Source organism: Ctenopharyngodon idella, chromosome 19 (genome assembly GCF_019924925.1).
Source record: "Ctenopharyngodon idella isolate HZGC_01 chromosome 19, HZGC01, whole genome shotgun sequence".
NCBI lineage: Eukaryota > Metazoa > Chordata > Actinopteri > Cypriniformes > Xenocyprididae > Ctenopharyngodon > Ctenopharyngodon idella.
The window spans coordinates 26,613,709-26,638,976 of NC_067238.1; the positions used below are offsets into that span (position 1 = coordinate 26,613,709).

Genomic DNA, 25,268 nt, shown 5'->3' on the forward strand with positions numbered 1-25,268 from the left:
TAAACATGATTTCTTCCCGAGTCCTATCCCTATTCTTTTGCACCGTCCGTTGAGGTGAAGACCACATGTCCCAAGATTCCGGGCTCAAACTTGGCGTCATCAAGCTACGCCTTTGTTTTGAATAGGCATCTAGCGACCTCTAGCGGACAGAAATCCTACATACTGCACCTTTAAATGTAGTCAATATATATAAAATACGCTATACTGTTAAATATAATCGAAAATAAAGGAATTATCATGCAAACCAGTGGTTGTGTATTTTTTTTTTTTTTAAATCAACCCATTATACTGGGTTAAATAAACAACCCAGTTTGCTGGGTTGTTTATCTATCTATCTATCTATCTATCTATCTATCTATCAGTGATTTGTTATGACAGAAAAAAGAGGCTACCTAGCAGTATTGATTCCACAGAAAATTACGTAATGATGCATTGTATTATACAAAACTGCAAGTCAGTCTTGTATAACCCTGTCGTTTTTATTACACTGGGGATACGTCACCACATGTATCATTTTAATCCACTGAATACCAACTATTTTTATAACCCTCATGTTCTGTTGACAATGCCTTTATTAATCTCTTTTCTTCCCCTTTATATCCTTTAATATATCCCTGACGTAATTAGGCAGATATTACAGAAGATTTATCCGTGTGTTATAGCCTACTATAATGCCCTTTTCAGAAATGTGACTAGCAACCATTCTAGTAAACTCGTTTCTGTTTAATGTCAATTTGACCCCACAATACACTGTAAGGGGACAAAAAGTAGCATCAGTGCTCCTTTGTTTCAAAGCACTGTAGATTCCCGTATGTCATCACATTGCACGCGCTGAATTTATTCCTTCATTTTATAACCCCTAAACTACTATAACATACCAAGAATATTCATTCATTAAGAAGCAGATTCGTTCTTCGGATGTATTTGCATGTTGTCGCGCTCAAGAGCGCATCTCTCTCTGCCCCTCCTCCCGGTAAGGTGCTGCGGGAGATCCGCGGACCAATGGAAACGCGAGGCTGGGACAGAGGGAATCCTGAGCGCTGCTGTCAGGATCTCAAACAGCGGCGAGTAAAACGGACCGTCCGCACGCGCAACGAACAATCTGCCCGGAGGAATATTGAATATTTTCAGTACGGGAATGCGAGTCTGACCTGCTAACTTAAACGCAAGGTAAGCAGAATGCGGCGCGTCTTTAATGCATTGCATGAATTGCGTGTTTTATTGTTTTTTTTCCCCCTGCAAGTTGGATATAATATGCAAATATGGCTTGGAAGCTGTCACAGTGCACAGTGACTTACCTTTTAGGATGAACTACCCCCATTATAAGCATGCTTTTGATGTTAGGGGTAGGGTTATGTCTCAAAGGATATGTTGCCCATGTTTGGAAGCATGGTTTTTACTGCATGATAAGATACCCTACCCCTGTTTTATTTGTTTAAGATGACTAGGTCATCTTGAGTACATGTACAGAATGAACCGGTCCACCCGGCTTCATTTCACAGGGGTTTAAATGGCAGAGACCCTTGCAGCAGTGCAACTTGACAGCACTTGGAAGTTTTGTCACGGAGCACTGGTCACGCAGACGCGTTGCGAATCAGAGCACTTTGAGGGCTGATCGGGGACCTCTGAACCTTGGAGCAACTTAAGTTAATGAATAATTGATTGCTGACCGTGAAAGCATGTTCTGGACAAAGATGCGCTAAGCGGCATCACACTCACAGTTGAACCAGATTACGGTCTGAGATGGATGTTAGAGGTCCGCAGATTGAACTATATTCTGACAAAGCACATCATATGAAAAGGCGTTAGACCTATAGGGTTGTGGTTTCATCATAAAAAGGCCGTATGCTTATGTGACCTGGACAAAAATCATGGGAGCAGATAATGATTAAAATGTGTCTCCTCACACAGTTTATTGCATGAAAGATCACTGCCATGGGCTGTGTAAGTGGAGAGTTAATTTGATATAGGATCAGAAAAAGGCTTCTGTGATGATAAGGGTGTGTTTTTGCAGGGTCTTCAAGACATGTTTTGCAAATATTAACTAAGCATTTAATATTAAATTCTATCATCAGCCTATTTCCATATCACAGATACATATAGTGTAAGAAGTGTGGCAAAATACGATAAACATGTCACAAGATCATTTGCATTGATCTTGCTGTTGTTTGATGTCTTGATGTTACTGGCTTGCCAGTGTGCGGTGTAGTTTCTGCATGTACAGCTTGAGCAGAGGCGAACTGAATAAGTAGGTTAACTAACTGCTCATTGACTCAATTATATTTCGCCCTTATTTAGAAAAATGACACGTGAACCGCTGTGTTTGATTCATTTCGCTCTGGCGGCATGGCTTGTGCTTGGGGGAGAAAGAGAAGATATACCTAATTGTTGGGAAGGAAAAAAGGGATCAGAGCTAATTATGCCAAGATGAACGCTTTGGTTATTTCTATCCTCCAAATCCGTTTAATTCATCCCATTGTCACAAAAAGACTGAGATGATGAAGTGTATTTATATGTTCGTGATTATGTGTTTTATTTAATGTTAAAGTAAATTTTTAGCTTTCTTTAGTGTGTAATGTTGCTGTTTGAGCATAAAAAAGGTCTGCAAAGTTACAAAGCACAATGTCACTCCAAAGGGAGTTATTCTCTATATCAGTAAGCACTGGCTGCATCTGAAAACTGAAAAATGCTGCCTTCGGAGGATGCATTCCAAGGTAGGAAGGCATCAAGGCACGTCCAAATCCAAAGTTAGCTTCACTTCCTGTCTTATGAGATACCTTCATCTGATCAATTTTTGAAGGCAGCATAGATGTATCCTTCTCTGCCTTTGATATCTCACAATCCTGTGCTTTCCATTCTGTGATAGTTGAGCTAAAAAATAAAGATGGCATCCGAAAGTTGTGTGGTCAGTTTGTGTGTAAATGTACTTTTTTGACCATTGTGTTCCACTTTTGATGTCATTTCTAGTGAGAAATTACTACTGTAGTACTTAAATATTTGCTTAGTTATCACCAAAGTTTGCGCTATTTTGCTGTAGATCATTAAACTGTTATGCTGCCTCAGAAGTCTGTCCGAAATCAGTTTCGTGAGGTGCCTTCATGCGCAAACACTGCCTGCAAAGTCATTGTCTAATCGTGCAGCGAGGCAACAAGTCAGCTGCCTAAGTTTTCGGATGCAGCCACTGTTTCTGAACTCCCTGAAATGCCTCCATTGTAGTCTTGAGTTTTCTTCCAGGAAAGTAGACATCACGATATTCCTCATTTAAATATTCAAGGAATAAGCAAAAAAAGGGACAAGGGCTGGTTGGGTTGCGTTAGTAATGTGTTGGAACTGGCGGTTATGGTAAGGGCGTGACATTTCTGAAATGCGCTTGAAGCGGTTGGCCAATCACAACACACTCGTCCAGCTGACCAATCAGAGCACATTGCACTTTTCTGGAGGAGGGGGTTCATAGAGACCGGAACTAAACAGAGCGTTACTGACAGACTGCAAAGAGAGGCGCTGCAATAATGTAAAACGTGAAAAAGAATGTGTTTTTGAACATTCAAAACCAATTCGTTGGGCTTTGGGCTTTAAATTTAATTTTATTATAGACAAATGAGAGCCTTTTTTGATTTGAGACTGGTGCGGAGCAAGCAAATGTCTTTGCTGGCGTACTTTTCCTCCCTCCACAATAGACCATTGCCTTAACACTACTGCCCTGCCTATTTATAAGAGAAGACTTTGGGGAATTACACTGCAGGCTCTCAGCATGTCCATTTTTATTTTGACCATCACTGTGAAGTTTGTAGTAGCTATGCTCTCAAGGCACTGAACAGTTCCTTCAGCATTTTCACACATATTCATGCAAGACCCCATCTGTACTCGGATTCAGAGAGTACTTATCCCCTCAGAGATTCCTCCTTTAGCTCCTGATTCCTCTTGATTTAACTCAAGCACTGAACGCTGTAACCGTATCCAGACACACTGATTAGGAAGCTTCTCTCCGGTGAGGTCGTGGATTTACACGTTGGGACTCAAATACGAGCAGAATGAATCATTCGAAAATTGGCTTTGCCGTAAGTTTTGAATTCATGTCAGTGTTTGTATTTTCAAACTGTTAGTGTCAACCATGTGTATAATGGTGCATAAAACATCTGAGGAGAGTTTTTGGGAAGGTCCATTTTACGTACAAATTACTCAATTTTTTTTAAATATTGTTTAAAGGAATGATCTGTACTTATTGTGCCGCATAAAACCACTTTCTGTCTGACACACAATAAACCACATTGAGCATCCTGTAATAAAAAAGGCCATTTTGCTTATCATGAAAGAAGTTTACTGGGATCTGAGTGCTTTATGAGCCATTCCTGAATATAGAAGGTAAAGTATATGTTCAGAGCACTTTCTTTGACTTATACTGTATAATGGTTCAATAAAAAATGCTCTACTTCTCAAGAACTATGTTATATTATATTATACACAACAGTTACTTCTGGTCCAAGAATCTGATTGGCTGAGAGGTCTTTCCAGCCATGCGATATTCTACCAGTACCAGCAAGTGTCATGGTGGAGGAGCAAACCCACCATAATCTTTTACAAATAATACTGTTGTTGTGTCACAAAATCTAGTTTTAAGAGTTTTTAGGCAAGAATCTAGTTGTTAAACTTCAAATATGCAGTTTATTTATAAAGATAGTGCCTATTTAAATCAACATTTTCGGAGATGTGAGCTTCAGAGCGTCAGCGGCCGATCAACGCTCATGTACTCCGCTGAGAATAGCCTTACCTCGGCCAGTTCTTCTGGAACAGGCAGTCTTTGGTCTTATTAATCTTTTTCCAGAGCAAATAGTTTTGTCTGAGGGCAAAGTTTTATAACTTCACAAGTTTCATAATTTCATTTTTATATAAACTTAAAGGTGAAGTGTGTAAATTTTAGTGGCATCTAGTGGTGAGGTTGCGAATTGCAATATAGAGAAGCTATGGTGGCCAACACAGGACAAAGATGTCATCGTCTGAGACAGCAGAGAGTAGCCAGCAAGCAAACGCACTCTGTAGAGCAGTTTGTCCATTTAGGGCCACTGTAGAAAGATGCCGGCGCAAAATGGCGACTTAACATGTAAGGAGACCCGCGGTGTATGTAGATAGAAATGGCTCAATCTAAGGTAATAAAAACATAACGGTTCATTACGTAAGGTCTTTATACACCACTGAAAGCATAGTTATATATATATTATATTGCATTTCTGTCAATAGATCCTTCTAAAATTTACACATTGCACCTTTAATGCTGTATCAGAACACTGCCTTTGTACTTTTGACTGAATTGCTTATAAAAACTATTGTTGTTTATTAAGTATTATTGTTGAATAAATAATACTTAATATATAAATAATAGTAGTAAATGGCCTGTGTGTTAGTGATGGTGATTTTGACTTCAGTAAAACATTGTTATGCCATTAGATAGTGACAAGAGACTGTCTTTTATGGGTGAGTCAGCAGCAAAGACTTTTATATTGAAAGGGACTGAAACAAGGTTGTAAACAAAGACATTATTTTTAGGCTATACGTTCAACAACACCTTGAAAGATGCAACCAAATGGACCAGTTTTGTCATTGGAAATCCCCATAACCGTTGAAAGTATACTACGACAAAGATATCGCTTTCCTTAGCGTATTATGAATATGAGACTGACCTGAAGAATGAATGCTGTATCAGACGCAGGTAATCACACTAGCTCATTCGAGCTCTCTCTATTATAAAACTCTTTACATAATATTTTAGCTTATAGCATGTAGCTTTAAAGTATTTTACATAATAATTTTACATATAATAGCTTTTAACTTCAATGAAGCAACGCAACTACAATTCATTGTAGTTTAATGAAATGTAGCCTGATTGAATTAAATCTAGTAGCTTTTATTTTGAAGCCTGAACAAATTATTCAAATGTTATATACTGTATGGAAAACGTTTCATTATTGTAATATTTTTCTTTAGTACACAACAGTAAAAAAAATAAAAATAAAAATAATATATTCATCAAGTTTGAAATCTAGAGCATGAAAAGTTCTTTATGGAACCGTGATGTCAGGATCTAATGTTAACATTTACAGGAAAGGTGCTGCCATTTTGCCTGATGATGTGGTTGCTTTTCTGTATGATTAAGACTTGCTATTCTGGGTGGTGGGAATGGCTCTGATCAGCTTTGCCAATGACTAAGTGCCATTCATAGACACATGAGGAGTTGGCAGGCATTGTTTGAGTGGTAAGTAATTATTATAATCACGATGGTGGTTCGTTGTAAAGGTCAATCAAGAAAAGACAGAAAAAAAATATTTTGATTCCTCTAAAGAAAATACCAAGACTTTTAAGCTCCCTAGTATGTTAAAAATATAAGAGCCTGATTAGGTTAATTGATAATCCATAACAGAAATGATCATGCACAACCGTGTAGTCAAAACCTATTTGTCTATTTCAAAAAAAAGAAAAAGCGAAGCACATATGATCCACTTGAGAAAAAAAAATAATGATGTAATATGTGGAAAGATCCCGGTTTTTAGTAAGCATCAAACGAGTTCAATACATCAGGGTACATCAATACAAGGCTAGAAGCTTAAAGACGCAGTGGATAATTGGTACAAATGTATCTGCATGGAGAAAACAAATTACATTTTTGCCCATGTATTTTGCTATTCTCTATGATCTAGTTCTGCATTGCCCCTTAGTTTTCGCCCCACCGACCCTAGTCCCAGCTAAGCAGCGGATGCTTGTGAGCAAACCTAGCAGCCTTTAGCTGGTCTAACTGAGTACTGCAGTGCTCCTGAAGCACAGTGCAGAGAAGCACACACATCAGAGGAAGACAAGAGCAAAGTGAATGGAGAACGAGTGCAGAGAGTGTAGAGGGGAGGAAATGTAAGGGTGGGGAAATATAGTGAAACATGGCTGTGCATGATTGTTATTGCTGTTTCACAAGCTTTGCATACTCTAAACATATTAACATATTTGCATTCACTGAATTATGGTGATTGAGAGTGATTATGTTCATTTGTGTGCATGCATGTGTGGGGTTTTTATACCTTCTCTCTCTGTTTGCTCTGCAAAGGGTCTGGATTTTATAAATGGTTTTAATCATGGATCAATAGACTTATGAGATGATATGCTCATCGCTCTAATTATGTTGTTATTATGAGATCTGCCCTGCACTTATGGTCTGAACCCTTTTTCACCTGCATCTCAGATTGCAGCTCAGAAATATGATTATTACTGTCCCAAAGGGCTCTTTGGCGTCTGTTTAATACACAATGGGGTTCAAACTACTAGACTACTAGTGAAGATGGTTGCATTTTAGATTAATTTCTAATTTAATACATTACAAATGATTTACACAAATGTCTAACCACATGCAAAATGATAAATAACTAACAATAAAAGCTATAATTATTCCTGTTTTTGTCCTAAGCAGCTATGACAAGCAACAGAATTTTTTGTTGATTCCCAGTTATATATTTCCGTCTCGTTCAGCCTCATTGTTTAAACGTAGGCATGTATGTAACATTTGCAGGTACAAAAATGTACTGTTTGGTATGTTTGGGTAGATGCTAAAGTGTGTGTGTATGTGTGTGTGTATATATATATATATATATATATATATATATATATGATGAAAATATTGATCTATATGTATATAGATCAATATTTGAATCTAAGTAAAAAAATATATGTAAATGTACATGTAGTAGAACCACACTTTCCATAAAATACAAAAACTCTATCCCCGCCCACATTGAAATCTCATTGGTCCGAAATCTTGCTCTGCATAACTGTTCATTAAATTAGTTGTGATTGTGTTGTAGTGTTGTCAAAAGTACCGACTTCAGTACCAATTTGGTACTGAAATTTTAAAAATGTGACGCTTTTAGCACTGTTGAGTGGATTCGTAAACACCTCTGATTGGCCATTGTGTTCACGTGCTCAACATATACTGTATGTTTGTAATTGGCTACAATGATCAAGGGAGCATTTGAAAACACACAGAAGTGTTTGAAAATGGGAGCAGGAGCATTTGAAAGCAGGCTCCCGTGTGTATCTGTGTAAGCGCTCGGTGAAGAGCGTCAAAGATGTCTATTTACAACATGTTTTTGAAGTGTTAATCATTGTAGCCAATCACAGACATATCTAATGAGCGCGTAAACACAGCCAATCAGAGGTGTTTACGAATCCGTTCAACAGCGCTCAAAGCGTCACATTTTTTAAATTTCAGTATGACTTTGTACCGAAGTCAGTACTTTTGACAACACTATTGTGTTGCATTATGCAACATTTTTTGCTTTCAGTGTGAAAAAAAGTTGAAGCAGTTTTTTAACATGATTTCTTAATTTCCATATTTAATAAAAAAAAATATATATACCAGAATGTCAATGTAGTCTCAGACTTTTGAACCCCACTGTAGCTTACAATGAATCATTTTCTCATGCTTGTGGTCTGAAGCTTAATGGAGGTTCTTCACCGGCTGTTTACAGGGATGATTGGAAAGATCAGAGAAAGAAAGGGAAGTGGAAACAAAGAGAGGTACGCAGGAGATGAAACACAAGAGCGGGTTGGAAAAGGATGGATTGAGAAAGAGAAAGATTGCCTCAATGACTCAGGATGAAGGAATGACATGTTGAAGTAGATGAATGAATGATTGAGGAGAGCAGGGAGAGAGGGCACAAGGAGAGATGGGAAAAATTATAGAACGGAGCAGACCCAAGATGGTCCTGCTGCAGTTTCGCTCAACATTTAATTTCCTGTCTTTTCCCTTGGCCTCCCTCCGTGTTTTCTAACCAGGCCATGACAGCACCACATGCAGGCTTTGGGATGAGTTTGCACTGGGATTTAAATAGATAATGGCGGCCTAACGGTTGTTGGCTGATGAATTATTCACTGGAACCTCAAGACATTGTTGTGCGGCATCACTGGTGACATACGCCAACTCTCAAGTTTGCAATATTGATGTAATGGAAGACTCCTCCATTTTGGTTTATGCAATAGCTCAGCAATGAAAATGGTGCTGTTTGGGTTTTATGTCTTTTATGTTTTCCTAGCTGGTTCTTCAGGTGAAAAGATGTGTTAATAAAGGAGTTGATCACTTTTTAGTTGCCCTAAGCATACTGTGCCTCATTCACCAATGAAAGCTTCTTGGTAATTAATACTGCCAGTTACTGACAGCCGCATGGAGATATAGAGACGAGTTTTTAAACAGCCACTAGGCCGTTTAGTAAAGTTTGGAATGCAGCATGAAGTCTGGTGGATTGAGGCTGTGGAATATTTGATCTCCTTTATATTCCTTGAGGTCTCTCCTTCCTTCTGCTTTTTCCACATACACACTGCAACTATTTTTACTCCACTGATTATTTCTCAATGTAGATTTATTTTTGAAAGTCAGTTTTTGTAAAGGTACATATGCTGATGTAAAAAATGTATTTGAATGTCGGGGCCAGTGTTATTTTAGTAATATATTACTAATAAAGTATTTACTATTTATTAATATTTATAAGACCCTATTAATATATAAGACCCTCCTGTGGTGAGAATCAGTTTAATATGCTTTAAAATACAAACCATATGCAAATTCAGTCAACACCATTGCTGAGTATTTTCTCCTTAAAACTGCAGTGTACCAAAGACAGCCTCAAAAACACGGTTTGAAACCACCCGTATCCTACTGTCACAAACATGTAACCAATCCCGTCAACGTGCGGAGCGGGGCGGGGCCTTTCTCCACTGACTTTCTATGATGTTCAAAGCATTTCGAAGTATGCTGATTTTCTTCTGACTCTCAGATGGTGAACAAGAACATGGTTTGTGTAACATTAGCAACACATTATTAGCTGTTTGATAACGTAGTCAAGCCAATTTCTCATATCAATTACCATCATGTGTCTGACGTTGTAGAGAGCGATACATAAAATGCATTACCATTCTCATACATCGACTTCCCTGTATAATTTGCTCTTCCTCTTCTGAATCAGTTTCTGGTTCAAACATATATGGCTGAATTAAACCAATATTTCCACTTGCCATTGTGTAGCGTTTACTACAATTGACCGAGTGGATGAGGTAGTCCGAGCTAGTGTGATTGAGACTTATTTGCATATTCATGGAATTTTATTGTAAAAATTGTAATTTGTTTATCTGTGCTTTATAGTGTGATACCACAAGATCTACAATATTTTAAGAGAGATTATACAGTACACAAATTAATACAAAAAGAATGGGAAGTGTTAATACAATACACATTGCATTGGGCAGATTTTTCATACATTTCTTTTGGCAGTAGACACAAACAACATTCTGTTGTGCTCCATGTTGCACTGCTGTTTCTTCCGACAGGCTTGTCATGGAGGGGGTGCGAGATGTTGTCCATGATGGTCAAATTAATTTGGACATAATTCTGCACTCACCCACCACCTCCAGTCTAGGTCCATCCTAATGACAGAGTCTGCCTTCCTGGTTTGTTCAGCCTGTTGTTTTCATCATCTCTGATCTCTGTACTTAACACACAAAAACAAGACTAGAACACGTTTTAATCAGTTTATATACCACTGTTTTACTTTTGTTTAGTTTTACAGTTGCCTTGTTTAAAAAAAAAAAAAATGCTTTAGATCAATATTTTCATCTTAGGTTCATCTTTAGGTTTATAATACTCCTGTTGTGCTGCCCCTAATGGACTGGAACACTTTTTTTTTTTTTAAACAACATTCTTCTGGTGCTGTTTTCACAATGTGTTGCAGTATAGTACGTAAGAAATGTTATAATAATTGTTTCATTACTTATAACGTTGTCAAATTCAAACTTGCTTTGCTAATACTTCTGCATTGCGCTTTTCAGCCCATCATAATCTCTGCACTAAATTTAGCAACAAATAGGCTGCATCCGAAATCACATACTTGTATAGTAGGTGACAAGAGTAGTATGTCCAAATTCACAGTAGTAGGCAAAAAGTACCTGGATGACCTACTAATTCTGTCAAGATTCTGAAGTGCACACACAATGGGCACTTTACTATCCCATGAGGCCACTGGAGTGGATTTGTGAATTAACACAACTGACACGGGTAGGTCACATGACAGTGACAACATGGCGATGCTAATCATACTATACACATTCATACTATATAAAACATACTTTTTTAGCAGTCATGAAGTAATTATGTGTTTTAAATAAATACCTACTCAGAGAGTATGGGTGCGTCTCAGTCAGTTCCCTAGTTCAGTAGTCAGGGCACTGATTAGGGAGTCAGCCATTTTAAGGGGTTTCTCAATCGCAAAATCCTTCCAGTGCACTGGAACATTCGCTCCCTGAAAAATCCCACAATACACTGCAAAAACCAGGGAACATCGATGCTCACTATGCTCCCTTACCGGAAATTACATCAAAGTTCTGAAATGCAAAACATAAAACGCACGAACCATCTCAATAAATATAATGACGCGCAATAGAAGATCTGAATAGACAAACTGTTTTCTTTATTATATATCATCATAAACACACATCGCTAGACAGGTAGTGATCACATCTAGTTAGCATTTATAAGTAATATTTAATATTTAAATGTTGTAAAGATACATAAAAGATCAAGTACATGATGATAACCCTATTGTGCCCCTAGTGGTTTGGAGCACTTCTTTTGTGATCGACTTGACATACAGCTTTATATATATACACACACACACACACATATATATATATATATATATATATATATATATACTTAAAAGCCTTCCTTCCGCCGGAAAAATAGACCCTGACCGTGAACAGCAACATAAGTTACATTATTACGCCATTAGATGGTGGCAAAGACTGTCTTTTATATTGAAAAGACTGAATTGTTGTGAACCTGGAACAAGACGCAACTGACAAATGCTTTGACTAGTGCTGTCAGTCACGGGAAAGCCCCTTAACTGTTAAAAGGACAAGATAATACATCGGACATTTAAACAGATTTTTTATTATGAACATAGGACTGACCTGAAGGAAAATGCTAAATCTGAATGCAGGTAATAAACTCACTCACTCGATCTCTTTCTGACAATACTCTTCTACATAATACAGTAAGCTTCAATGAACAATATCAATTGAGAACATACAGTTTACGTTGCTAAGAGTGGTTGCTAAGGGTTTTGTGTAGTGATACACAGAACCATTGGGTGAAGCGGTCATAGCGTGTTTTATCGTGAATAAAACACAGCTATTGACCAATCAGAATCAAGGACAGGAACTAACCGTTTTAACTTATAACTTAACTTCCACTAATGCTGTTGTCACAGTATGTTTTCATTTTTTTCTGAACTTTTTAATAATATATATTTTTTGCACAATTTTGTTAAAAGCAAACTTTTGTTTACTTTGATTATGTTTCAGAATTGCACTCTCTGGCCCAGTATAGTCCCCGCAATGAATTTAGTGTCACATAACCTTTTTTTATATACTCTGAGACTAAGACTACAGGACTATGAAGCTTTGAAGGCAGAAATTAAATGTCACCACATTTATCCAGAACAGCCAACAAGACTTTCCTTTCAGCAACCTGTCAGGGATGTGATTTTTCACAATTTACTCCTGCTTCAGACACTTTAGCTGCCAGGCATCTTAACGGACAAAGCTGGGGATAGTTTTCACTTTTTTCCCCCCTTCAATATGGCAGTTGTCAAGATGTTGAACCTACCATTAAACTAGAGAGATAAATGCAGTCAGATAGCAGCCATTCTTTCTACTTCTGAGTGAAGTTTAGTATAGGACTCGAGTCTACCTGTTTGACTCATTGTTGGACTGATTTTAATGCTTGGGCGAACAACACTTACTCGACCCTCTCATTTACACTCTTTATTGGCATCGATTCTTCCATGAAAAACCTTTAACATCCATGGAACCTTTCATTGCACAAAAAGGTTCTTTATAGTGGAAAAAAGGTTCTTTAGAATATTAAAATATTCTTTACACTTAGAAAAAAAATTTCTTTTAAGAGCTGTTTACTGAAAGCTTCTTTGGAGCACCCAAAATGGTTCTTTCTATGGCATTACTGTGAAAACCCCCTTTGTTGTTAAGAGTGAACAGGGAAGTATGCATTAGTACCACCTATAGTAGAGCAGCACTGAAACAGATGTATACCATAACCACGATCATGTTTATTACCTCAAGCCTCGATGCTGCTGAGAATGCTAAGGTCATATAAAAAGACGCCCCCATTAGTAACCGGCACCCAGAGCCGTGTGGTCTGAAAACACAATAATCTGAAAACCACCATGACCTTCTCCCTGGGGCAAGGGGCCTGTCAATCCCAATATGGGTTGCGGCAGCTCTGTTTACCAGCCAGCTGATTGAAGCTGAGGTCCTACATGAATAGCCAATGATGGAACTAATGGGACCTCACCTTCAGGAAGGTTGCACACAGAAGCTAATTCAACCTGTCAAGAAGGCAAATAAGGAAGATAAGGTGTGTGCTTTGGAAACAGAAAGAGAGGGAAAAGTTTGCCAGTTGGTTGGTCATTCTGAATTGGTAAAAAACAAGATTCATGGAGCCCATCCAACCACTCAAAGCTGTTTTCCTAGTTCAGACGGAGAAGCAAAACAGATAGAAGGTTTGCTTTGCTTTTCTATCTGTGCCTGCCAGACGTTTTTAAAAAAAGGGCCCCTGGGGCCACTTTCTTGTTGTTTTGTTCGCTGTTGGGCTTTTCTGTCAGGCAGTTGAGAGTGAGAGTGATGAGAGGGATATTAGGAGTGTGCGTATGTGTGTGTGTTTGATTGCTGTTTGATTAGGATAGATGCTGAGTCACAGTGGGGCAGCTTACACAGGAGTGGTCGTTCGGCAACTCAACACCAGTACAGTCTGTGATTTCAAGTGATCTAACTGGAACAGTTATGATGAGCACTCAGTTGTGATGATCTCCCCATCTTACAATCACGCACATTCTTCCTCACAGTCTCACATTCCACATGATTGCAAGGGATCTGTGTCCTTCACATTTGTGACATTCTCTGGTGGGTATTGTTGATGTTGTTGTTCCATACGAATGCTTTAGACACTGAAGAACGCTGTTAGTGACACTTGTCAGCTTTATCTATTTTCCCCCTTCACTCATACATACTTATGGGTGCCTGTTTTTTCCCTAGACCAAGTTTAAAGAGGTCCTATTATGCTTTTTTACATTTTCAACTTTTGTTAGTGTGTAATGTTGCTGTTTGAGCATGAAAAAGGTCTGCAAAGTTAAAGCACAAAATTTCTCCATAGGGGGTTATTCTCTATATCAGTGCGCACTGTTTGTGAACTCCCTGAAATGCCTCGATAGTACTCTTGGGGTTTCTTTTGGGAACATACACATTGCAATATCTCTCTTATTTAAATAATTCTCGCCTATAAGGCATACGCAACATGAAGGTGGCAAGGCCTTGTTGAGTTGCATAAAGAGTGTGTTAAAACTCTTGGTTATGGTAAGGGGTGTGATATTTCCATAATGAGTTCAAAGTGTTTGACTAATCACAACACGCTGGTCCAGCCAACCAATCAGAGCACACTGTGGTTTTCGGAAGGAGGGGCTTCATAAGGCATCTTTACACAGAAAAAGCGGCACAGAAACCATCTCTGTAGCGGCATAAAATCACAAAAATGTGCATTTACACAGAATGTTTAATGCTTCTCTGAAGCGGCATAAATGCATTTACACAGAAATTAAAATAGCGGGGAACAATGCTTCGAACATTACTATTTTAAAACTACAGTTTTAACAAAATGAATTTAAAAATAATCAAATAATAAACAATGAATGAAAAGTCGAAATAAAAAATGTATTTTCTCTGCGTGCTATAGCTATCTCACGTCATAATTCTGTGGTACTGATATCTTCTATTTCTTAATAAAATTGTTACATTTGGATCAAGTGCTACAAAGAAATTATGAATTTTTACACCGGGTACATCACCGCAAAAGAGGACGAAAGTTTTTTTTTTTTTTTTTTTTCAAAGAGCCAGAAAGTCACTGGCACAACAAACGAACATTGATGCTAGCATTAGCATTTCAGGCAGAATAGCAGATGTCACCAGATGTCCTCAAAGAGAGGATTTTTGGAATATAACATAACAATACACAATTACAGTGACGCTGATTGTGTTAAGCATTTACCGTATCTGAGAGAAATGTAGCAGCGCAGTGATCTGCCCCTTCAAAGGAAGATTATAAACTTCACGGTGTGAGTACAGGACACTTTTACTTCACTCTCTTTTGTTGGTATACATTTTTTAAAATTTGCCTAAAACAATATGAAGCGAGGTCTTTATTTTGTCTCCCGCTTTTGATTCTCGCGCCGCCTGAGCTGACGTGTTTTTGGTTGTCATGACAATGACGTAGTTTAGTGCGGCACAAGCTTGCGTTCATTTACACTGAACCAAAACAGTATCAGAATCGCCTTTGATACTAGGGGCTGAGGTGGGTCAGACCCAGCGTATTTTAGGTCTGCTTTTATGCGGCATTGCGTCTTTACACAGAATTTTGAGCAGGTACAGACCCGGCTTAACTTGGCTGTGTAAAGATGCCTATAGAGACCGTAACTAAACAGAACGTTACTGACAGACAGTAAAATATGTGAAAAATGTTGTTATTTGAAAAATCAAGCATGAAAACATTGTCTTGTAGACCCCAAAAACAAAAACAAAACTTTAAAAAAGGGCATAAAATCCACAATTATCGACGTGGAAATGGGCTCCCCTATACACTGAAACGCTCTTTATCTTGAACATACCCTATTGCCTATTCACTCTATATCTCTACATGTTTTAGCACACTGCTTCTGTTAGGGACAAACTGTACTTTAATGAGTTTAAAGTTATATAACAACAAGAGTGTTGATTTTGATTTTAGAAAACACTTCAAATGTTGTGGTTTAAAATATAGGTCTAAACTTCAAAACTGAATCTGACCTGATTCTGACACCTCAAATTTGACCTGAAGTAGTCTTTACATCGCATTTATTTTATGAGAGCGGCCACTTTATTTTTCATTTCTATTTTCAAAGAGGCTAAGGCAGGTTAAGTGATGCGTTTAAGGGAGCAGCAGTTACACCTGCATAACTAGGTCAAAAGTCTGCTGCCGTGACCTTCATGTACTGTATGTCTCAGAGCAAAGCTTTAACAGTCCTTTTTAAAAGCAAAGACAATTTTTTCTGGGAAACTTTTTTTTTGCAGGGGTGAGTACCAAATGAAAACCCTGGAGCAGATAGTGGTTTGTCTGAGGAGACAAGAAATCTAGAGTAATGATGCTGAAAATTCAGCTTTGCCATCACAGGAATAAATTACTTTTTAAAATATATTAAAATAGAAAACAGTTATTTTAAAATGTAATAATGTTTCACAACATAGGTTTTACTGTATCTTTGATTATATAAATGCAACATCTTTCAAAAAGATAAAAAGTCTTACTGACCCCATCAGTTTGAATATGTGTGACTCTAACTCCAATGAGTTAGTTGGCATGTAGTTGCAAATTAATGAGAGTTAATTAAGTGTAGTATAGTTGCAAAGTTACTTGTTATAGTTGGTGTAGTATACAAAATGTTTGCCTTTAACTAGAACTCCATGTAAATCGATTTTTAGAGTGGACTAAAAACACAAATACAATAAGGGGATTTTGGCTTCCCATTTCATGATTTCACCAAATGCCACTGTCCTTGAGTATTACAGCACCTTAAGGAAACTGTGCCACAACAGTCAACAACAATCATGGCTCCTGCACACTTCCTCCCAGCAGTGGTGCGCTGCAGGTACACACTGATTCTGGGGGAGTGACTCCATGAGACATGGCATGATGCTAGTCCAGAGCCGTTTCGAGAAGGCAGAGTTAGCTGTGGAGCAGATCAAAGTAGGCAAGCTGGCAGGCACCAGGCAGCAAACAACCCCTCCTTTTCCCAGGCTCCTCTGTGACCGTGAATTACATTGACTTGCTGTATCACCCCGGGCATTGGGACTCAGTACATTAGCTGCAGTGCACAAGCAGGAACCCTGCCCCCATGACTCGGCCTAATGGAATATTTTTCAATGCATGCATGCGTAGATCTACGCCAGCTTCATGCGCTGAACACACTTGTACACACGAAAACTTGAATTCAATTGATACTTTCTTAACTAGAGGTGAAATGCATTGCTGCAATTGCTCTGGCAGTGAATTCAATCCATTGATTATGTAATTTTAACAATCAGTTGCATTTACTATAATTATAGCACTGTTATGCATATTTTTTTTTATTTTTTTTTTACTAAAAATATAAAATATAACATTCTTGTCTTTTGTGTTTGTATTTATGAATGTGTGCATATGTTATATTTACATAATATAAAAATATGTATATATGTATGTATGTGTACACACACACACACACACACACACATATATATATATATATATATATATATATATATACCTTTTTTGAGTGATGTATATATACACACTATATACTCTCTCTCTCTCTCTATATATATATATATATATATATATATTCATACACACATACAAATATAACAGGAAACATCAAAACATATCGAAAAAGGGCATCACTCAAAAAAAGGGAGCAATATGTAGGATAAATATCATATGAATCATATCATGAGCACATTTCAGACTTCATGATGCATCAGGTAATTAAGTAAAAATTTGTAACTGAATCAAATTGCAAGGGCAAAATTACATTGCTATTCCTCACATGCAAGTTTCCATGGAAACGACATCCTCCCACACAGCCTACATATTAACATCCTAATAATTCTGAACATTAACTTAATTAATAGTCATTATTATATATAAGTAGTCTTAACGCGCACACTGCTAGTTTACATTCATATGCCCATTATAAGCTTCTGTTTCATCCATTTCACTTTTACTCATTCTGCTCGGACCAGTGAATCATAGATATCAAGATCCATTGTCTGTGATATTGCATATTGTTCTTGTGTTTTGGCATTAGAATGTATGTATTTTGTAAAATGCCTTAAAGGGATAGTGCACCCAAAAATGAAAATTCTGTCATCATTTACTCACCCTCAAGTTGTTCCAAACCTCTATGAATCTCTTTCTTCTGCTGAACACAAAAGATATTTTGAAGTATGTCATATAACCAAACAGTTGATGGGCCCCATTGACTTCCATCATCTGTTTGGTTACCCATATTCTTCAAAATATCTTCTTTTGTGTTCAGCAGAAGAAAGAAATCCTTTTAATCATTTAAATCCTTTCCCTCCCTATCCCTTTAAGCATTTAAATAAATAAATTAAAAAAATGTAATAAAATTGTAAGTAAAACTAAAAGTTATTATTTTTACTTGTTTACTTATTTACGTTATTATTTCATTCTATATGACATGCTTATATTTAACACATCAATGCATGCGTAGCATTGGCCATTCATTAAAAAAAACATTTCTTAAAACACTCCAGCTCCTGATTTCTGTGCTTGCATACTGGTGGCAGCAGCAGGAGTGAGGGGCTTATGGGTGTCAGTCTGTAATACTGAAACCTTACTGCTGAAGTGTGACGGGATATGTGAGCAGCACAGGTAAATAGAGGCTGGTATCCAGCCATGCCTTTAGCTGTCCTTCCCTACTGCCCCTACCCACACATATCTGTGGATGACAGGTGCCACCATGGCTGACGTCCATCAGTAGCTTGTTTACCTCAAAGCGCTCTTGCAAACACAGTGTACACTGTGAAAAATTTGTACGAATTTATATTACTTGCTGGTAAAAAACTTATTGTTCTCTGTTTTCTGCATTTTAACTTCTGCTGTAGCTTCTGTAGTACTATTACACACTCTTGTAACCAAGCATTGCGGTGCTGCAAATGTTGTTGACTTTTGTATGATAAATTGCTTGTGAAGTTCCTAATTTCTAAGCCACTTTGGATAAAATCTCTTTTATTTTTACAGATTAACTGTAAAACTGTTTACTGTGCTGGTGCTTTGGTTCCCTGCATGCATTGCGGCATGAATAAATGATGCTGTTGAATTTTTTGCTGCTTGTTGGTCTATCAATCTTCTCTGCAGGGTTGCCAGGTCTGCGTAACAAAACAAGCCTAATGGCCAATCAAAAATAGCCCAAAAGTAGCCCAGTATCCCAAATATCAAAACTCAAAATATGCCATTCCCATACCTAAAATACATATTTTACAGTCACTGGTATTGAAAAATAACTATATCATAGTCATCATAAACATACACAGCAAAATCCCCAGAGTTAAATCAACTCTGCTTAGAGTACATATGGTCCCTCTCTAAATAGTGTTAAAGTAACACTGAAGCAGAGTTAAAGTCAGTTGTAGTTTTTGTTTTTCTCTTTTCTTAAGTGATTCTGCTTGTTAACAGCAGGTGTTCATCACTAATGCTCAATCATCACTTAATTAATCTCTTAATTATCTCATTAACTTTAATTCTGCTTCAGTGTTATTTTAACACTATTTAGAGAGGGACCATATATACTCTAACAGATCTGATTTAACTCTGGGGATTTCGCTATGTAGCTCAAAAGCTCCCTACCAGTGGCCTTCCTTCACAAAACATTATATCTAACACAGTTTTATTATGGAATATAATATTTCAATCTAAGCATTTCAGTCAAATATAATTTATGCAATATGTGAAACCTTTAACCCATGGGGAAAAAATCTACCCACAGCAACAGTTTTAAAATATCCCAGTTCCACAGTAAAAACCGGGGACTTGGCAACCCTGCTGCTCTGCTTTTGTTCTCATTTTCAGTTAATTCTTAAAGGGATAGTTCACCCAAAAATGAAAATTCTGCCATTAATTACTCACCCTCATGTTGTTCCAATCCTGTAAGACGTTCGTTCATCTTCAGAACACAAATGAAGATCTTTCTGATGAAATTTGAGAGCTTTCTGTCCCTCCATAGATAGCTACGCAACTACCACTTTGACGCTTCAAAAATTCATAAAGAGATCGTAAAACTAATCTATACGAATTGAGCAGTTTAGTCCAAACAGATTGAATTTAGCCTTATATTCACATACAAACATTCATTAACACACATCAGTTGTGGTAAATGGAAGTTCGAGCATGTTTGTTTGACATGCGAGAACCAATGAGGTTCATTCTCGTGTGTTACGCAGCACGTTTGAGCACGTGAAGCAGGTTCAGTTGGCTTCTGTTTATGTTCACTGATCAATGTTTATATGTGAATATAAGCCTAAATGAAATCTGTTCATCATATAAAGTGATCAAGTCTCTTTAGAAAATTTGGACTAAACTGCTCAATTCATATGAATTAGTTACGATCTGTTGGACTTTTTGAGAAGTCAAAGTGGTAGTTGCATAGCTGTCTATGGAGGGACAGAAAGCTCTCAGATTTTATCTAAAAGATCTTCAATTGTGTTCTGAAGATGAATGAAAGTCTTATGGGTTTGGAACAACATTAGGGTGAGTAATTAATGACAGAATGTTCATTTTTGGGTGAACTAACCCTTTAAAGTAGAAGTAGAATTGTTGAAGTAGAATTGTTTTTATAATGTTAATTGTCATTGTTATGTTTGCCCCATAGTGGCTATTGTAATAAACATTAATTTTGACTTCTATATTCATAACTTTTTTTTTTTATGCAGGAGAATCAGTCTTTTAATGACAATTTTATGTAAAAAAAATTTTATTGAAATACATCATATCTGGTTAGATGGTTTAATACTGTGCAGTCACACAAGCAAAAATGTTTCAGTGCAAATCTTACATTTGGAAATGGTGGAAACTTCAGACAGCCCCCTTTGTGATTAGAAATGAATGGCCTGCTGTTTTGTCGTCTATTGCAAGCAGTGAAAAATCAGATTAAGACATCTTTTTTCCCTCCATGTAACCCAGTATAAATAGCTGTCCTCTGTTGCATTCAAATGATAGCCTGCATTTCATTCACAGTAAAACTCAGAATACAGCATGTAATGTTAGAAAATACAGTGAAATTCATCTTGGTTTATTTTACAATTTACATTGGACAAAGCATACTTTACATGAGCAGAACAGGGTTTTGGTACAGAGCACTATAGTAAATGTATTTGTTTTGGAAATTTGTGTTACATACAAGTGTTTGTCTGGTAATAAAAGGGATGAATATCTTTATTGCATCTTGCTCTGGGAGATTGTTCACTGTGAGTGTTGAAATCTTACTGTATGATCAAGCACTTCAATCATGAAAACAAAGGAAAAACACTCCATATTGATTTGACTCTGAGCCACTGTCAAAAATCAAAACATAAATATTCCCATGCCATGCCAAAAGCCAATACTATTGTATCTGCATGCACTGTTACTAATCACAGAAATTCTGAATAAGCACAAAAAAACATTTCGTGTTTTAGTGATGTCTTCTGTGTTTCACAGATGAAAGTGGTAAGCGGTTGGCCTTCTTGCTAATAAGAGCATGAAACGATTCTTTTCACCCTCTTGCTCTTTCCTTGCTGCCATGTTAATGTTTTATCCTAATCCATCATAACCCCAGTCCAGTGAGACACAGAGAAGAATTCAGCCAGGACTCTCTCTCTCTCTCTCTCTCACACACACACACACACACACACACACACTGAGAGCATGACACTAGTAGCAACCCTGAGGAAGACAGGTGTTGACAAATCATTTTTCTCTAAGGATTGAATAATTGCCAAAAGGGAAACTCTGGTATTGTACTACTAGAGAGTTATAGGTCACTGTATGAAACAGGGCCATTTGTGTGCCTTGTACATACACTACCATTCAGCGTGAATTTTGGGGTCAGTAAGATATGTATTTTAATTAAATTAATTATTTTATTTAGCAAAGATACATTAAATTGATCAAAAATGACAGTAAAGACATTAGTTACAAAAGATTTCTGTTTCAAATAAATGCTATTCTTTTGAACTTTCTATTATGAAAAAAATGTCTCAATTTCCACAAAATTGTTAAGCAGCACAATCGTATTCAGTATTGATAATAAGAAGAAATGTTTCTTGCGCACCCAATAAGCATATTAGAATGATGTCTCCAACTAACCTTTTTTCTACATTTGGATGAAAAGTAAAAGGAAGTAACATCTAGTATTTTGGCTTCTTCTGTATAGTTTTCCTTGTAGACATTAACTGACATAACATTAACAAGACTTGAAGTTGTTCTCAAGTGTGGGTCAACCCTGTTACCACCATTTTTGTTGAGAGATATGGTGCAGATTTTTTCTTGTTTTGTTTTTGTTGTTTTGTTATGTTTGTCAGTATAGCAGACAATCTTAAAATGTCATCCTGGTTACTAGACAACAGATAATTGAAAATGAATTTATCAGCATTTTCAAAGCTTGAAATATCAAATTAAACTTTGAAACTGATACTTTTTATGATGGCGTTAGCAAAAAACATTAATTATATTAAATATAGTTATTTGATAAAAATAATATTCAGTTAATTTACATGTAAACATGTAAAGTGTTTTTTTTTTTTTTTTTTCATGGGATGGAAGTCAGAAAATGTCCCTATTACTTGACAGCTATCACTGGATATGGGGTGTACATATCACACCTGTCACTATGCTCTATGACAGCTCTAGGCTCTGTAAACTCAAAAAAATTGCAGGTCAAAATACCAGACATTGAGGCACTTTCTGCCTGTCAGTCATTTTGCATTTTTTCAGAGCAGCCCGTATATGAGAAGCAGGATTTACTGAGTGTGGTAGATGAAGTGGATCAGTCGGGTTTAACTGCTTCATAAGCAGTTGCGTTAGTTTGTGGTGCGTGAATGATAGACTTCGACAACACTTGAGGCGACATACAGCTGATCTCCTGCTCTATCTGTCAACAGTGGGGCAGGGTTTCAGAATAAGGGGGCGTGTCTAAAGCCTTGGCCAGACTGTCAGTCCAAATCCGATTTGTGTGTTTATCTGATTGGAACTCTATCATACACTGATCAGGCATAACATTATGACCACCTTTCTAATATTTTGTTGGTCCCCGTTTTGCTGCCAAAACAGCCCCAACCTGTCGAGACATGGACTTCACTAGACCCCTGAAGGTGTGCTGTGGTATCTGGCACCAAGATGTTAGCAGAAGAGCCTTTAAGTCCTGTAAGTTGCGAGGTGGAGCCTCCATGGATCGGATTTGTTCCACAGATGCTTGATTGGATTGAGATCTGGGGAATTTGGAGGCCGAGTCAACACCTCAAACCATTCCTGAACCATTTTTGCTTTGTCGCATTATCCTGCTGAAAGAGGCCACAGCCATCAGGGTACGTGTCAAAGTAACATCTATATGGATGGCAGAACCCAAGGTTTCCCAGCAGTACATTGCCCAAAGCATCACACTGCCTCCGCCGGCTTGCCTTCTTCCCATAATGCATCCTGTTGCCATGTGTTTCCCAGGTAAGCAACGCACACACACCCGGCCATCCACATGATGTAAAAGAAAACGTGATTCATCAGACCAGGCCACCTTCTTCCATTGATCCGTGGTCCAGTTCTGATGCTCACGTGCCCACTGTTGGCACTTTCAGCGGTGGACAGTCTGCAGCTATGCAGCCCCATACGCAACAAACTGTGATGCACTGTGTATTCTGACAACTTTCTATCAGAACCAGCATTAACTTCTTGAGCAATTTGAGCTACAGTAACTTGTCTGTTGGATCGGACCACACGAGCCAGCCTTCGCTCCCCACGTGCATCAATGAGCCTTGTCCGCCCATGACCCTGTCGCCGGTTTACCACTGTTCCTTCCTTGGACCACTTTTGATAGATACTGACCACTGCAGACCGGGAACACCCCACAAGAGCTGCAGTTTTGGAGATGCTCTGACCCAGTCGTCTAGCCATCACAATTTGGCCCTTGTCAAACTTGCTCAAATCCTTACGCTTGCCCATTTTTCCTGCTTCTAACACATCAACTCTGAGGACAAAATGTTCACTTGCTGCCTAATATATCCCACCCACTAACAGGTGCCGTGATGAAGAGATAATCAGTGTTATTCACTTCACCTGTCAGTGGTCAGGTGACTTGACTTGACTTGAGTGGTCATACTGATTGGTGTATTTAGCAAGTATAAATGGCAAAAAATCACATGAAATCTGATTTTTACAAATCTGTTTCAAGCTACATTTATATGTGACACACAAATCTGAACGGTTGTGATACACAGTGTGGACAGTCAATCAGATACACAAATAATCATATTTGGATTGACAGTGTGGTGGAAAAAAATCTGGTGGAAGTAGCTTACAGTAAAGTAAAGTAGGTTTACTTCAAAAATCACCTTAGTAAACTGGAAAAAGCACCAGTTATATTGAATGACCCTTATATTGTAATTATTATCTTTACCATAATGACTGTCTTTGGGCTGAGTTGAGATCACTGCTTTTCTATCATTGCCCTTCAAGTTTGACCCAGCATGTTTTTAATGCACTAGCAGTTTTAAATTCAGTTTTGGTGAAACGGGTCAGTTATAATTACGGCAGTGGAATTGGAATTGGCATTTCAATTTTGATGTAGCGTTGATGAAATCAGCCTGGCCCTTATGAGGGCAGGCTGCTCTCGCCACTGAGGTTATTATGGGTGATGTGTTTACCTTGCTGGACCAAAAGCTAGTGAAACAAGGCCTCTATGAGAGCGAATTGAATATGATTATGCTGCTAGAAGCAAAAATACATAGAATATCCTTTTGATGTTTAGAAATATAGTTCTTGTAGTATCGTTTTCATAGTGCTGGAGCATATTAATCATTTCAGTGCCTTTGATTTGAACTGGCTTTTGTGTAATGCTGTTCGAGAGGTTTGATGTTATTTAACATGGATAGAGGGGGAAAAATCTCATTTTCCTCCTTACAAGGGCTTTGAGGGGGGGATGGAAAGTAAACTCAATTAACTCAACACTTGTGGTTTATTTTCTCGCCTCTGTTGCAGGGGATTTAACATGGAGGTCCATGATTATGTGTCAACTGCAGCACAATGTCAAAGCTCAAGAAACTGCAAATAGAAATGTTTGAGCTGATAAATAGGGACAGTAATCAGTGTGTGTCACTTTCTTCGTTGGACATACACACACATAGACAAGTATACTCATGCTTCAAGCTAAAGCTTTGCCTTAATACATATTGCATTCTAATTGAGAGATTGATGCAGGAATGTCAGGCAGTAGTTACAAAGATTATTAAGAAGTTGAATGTCAAAACCAAGTTTACCAAGTAAAGAAGTAGGCTATGCATTAAAGTACTAGTGGTACTTTATATGAGTAGTTGACATGACTTCTCAGTGTATTCATTTG

At 37.7% G+C, this 25,268-nt stretch overlaps 1 protein-coding gene across 1 annotated transcript in view; it reads left to right on the forward strand.

Moving 5' to 3' along the window:
* Nucleotides 1-941: 941 nt before the first annotated feature.
* The window catches only part of dlgap3 (discs, large (Drosophila) homolog-associated protein 3), a 183,628-nt gene continuing 159,301 nt past the window's right edge, over nt 942-25,268 (forward strand). The window contains exon 1 of the mRNA XM_051872654.1: nt 942-1,170. The gene's annotated coding sequence lies outside the window, so the exon portion shown is untranslated. The remainder of the gene's footprint in view (nt 1,171-25,268) is intronic.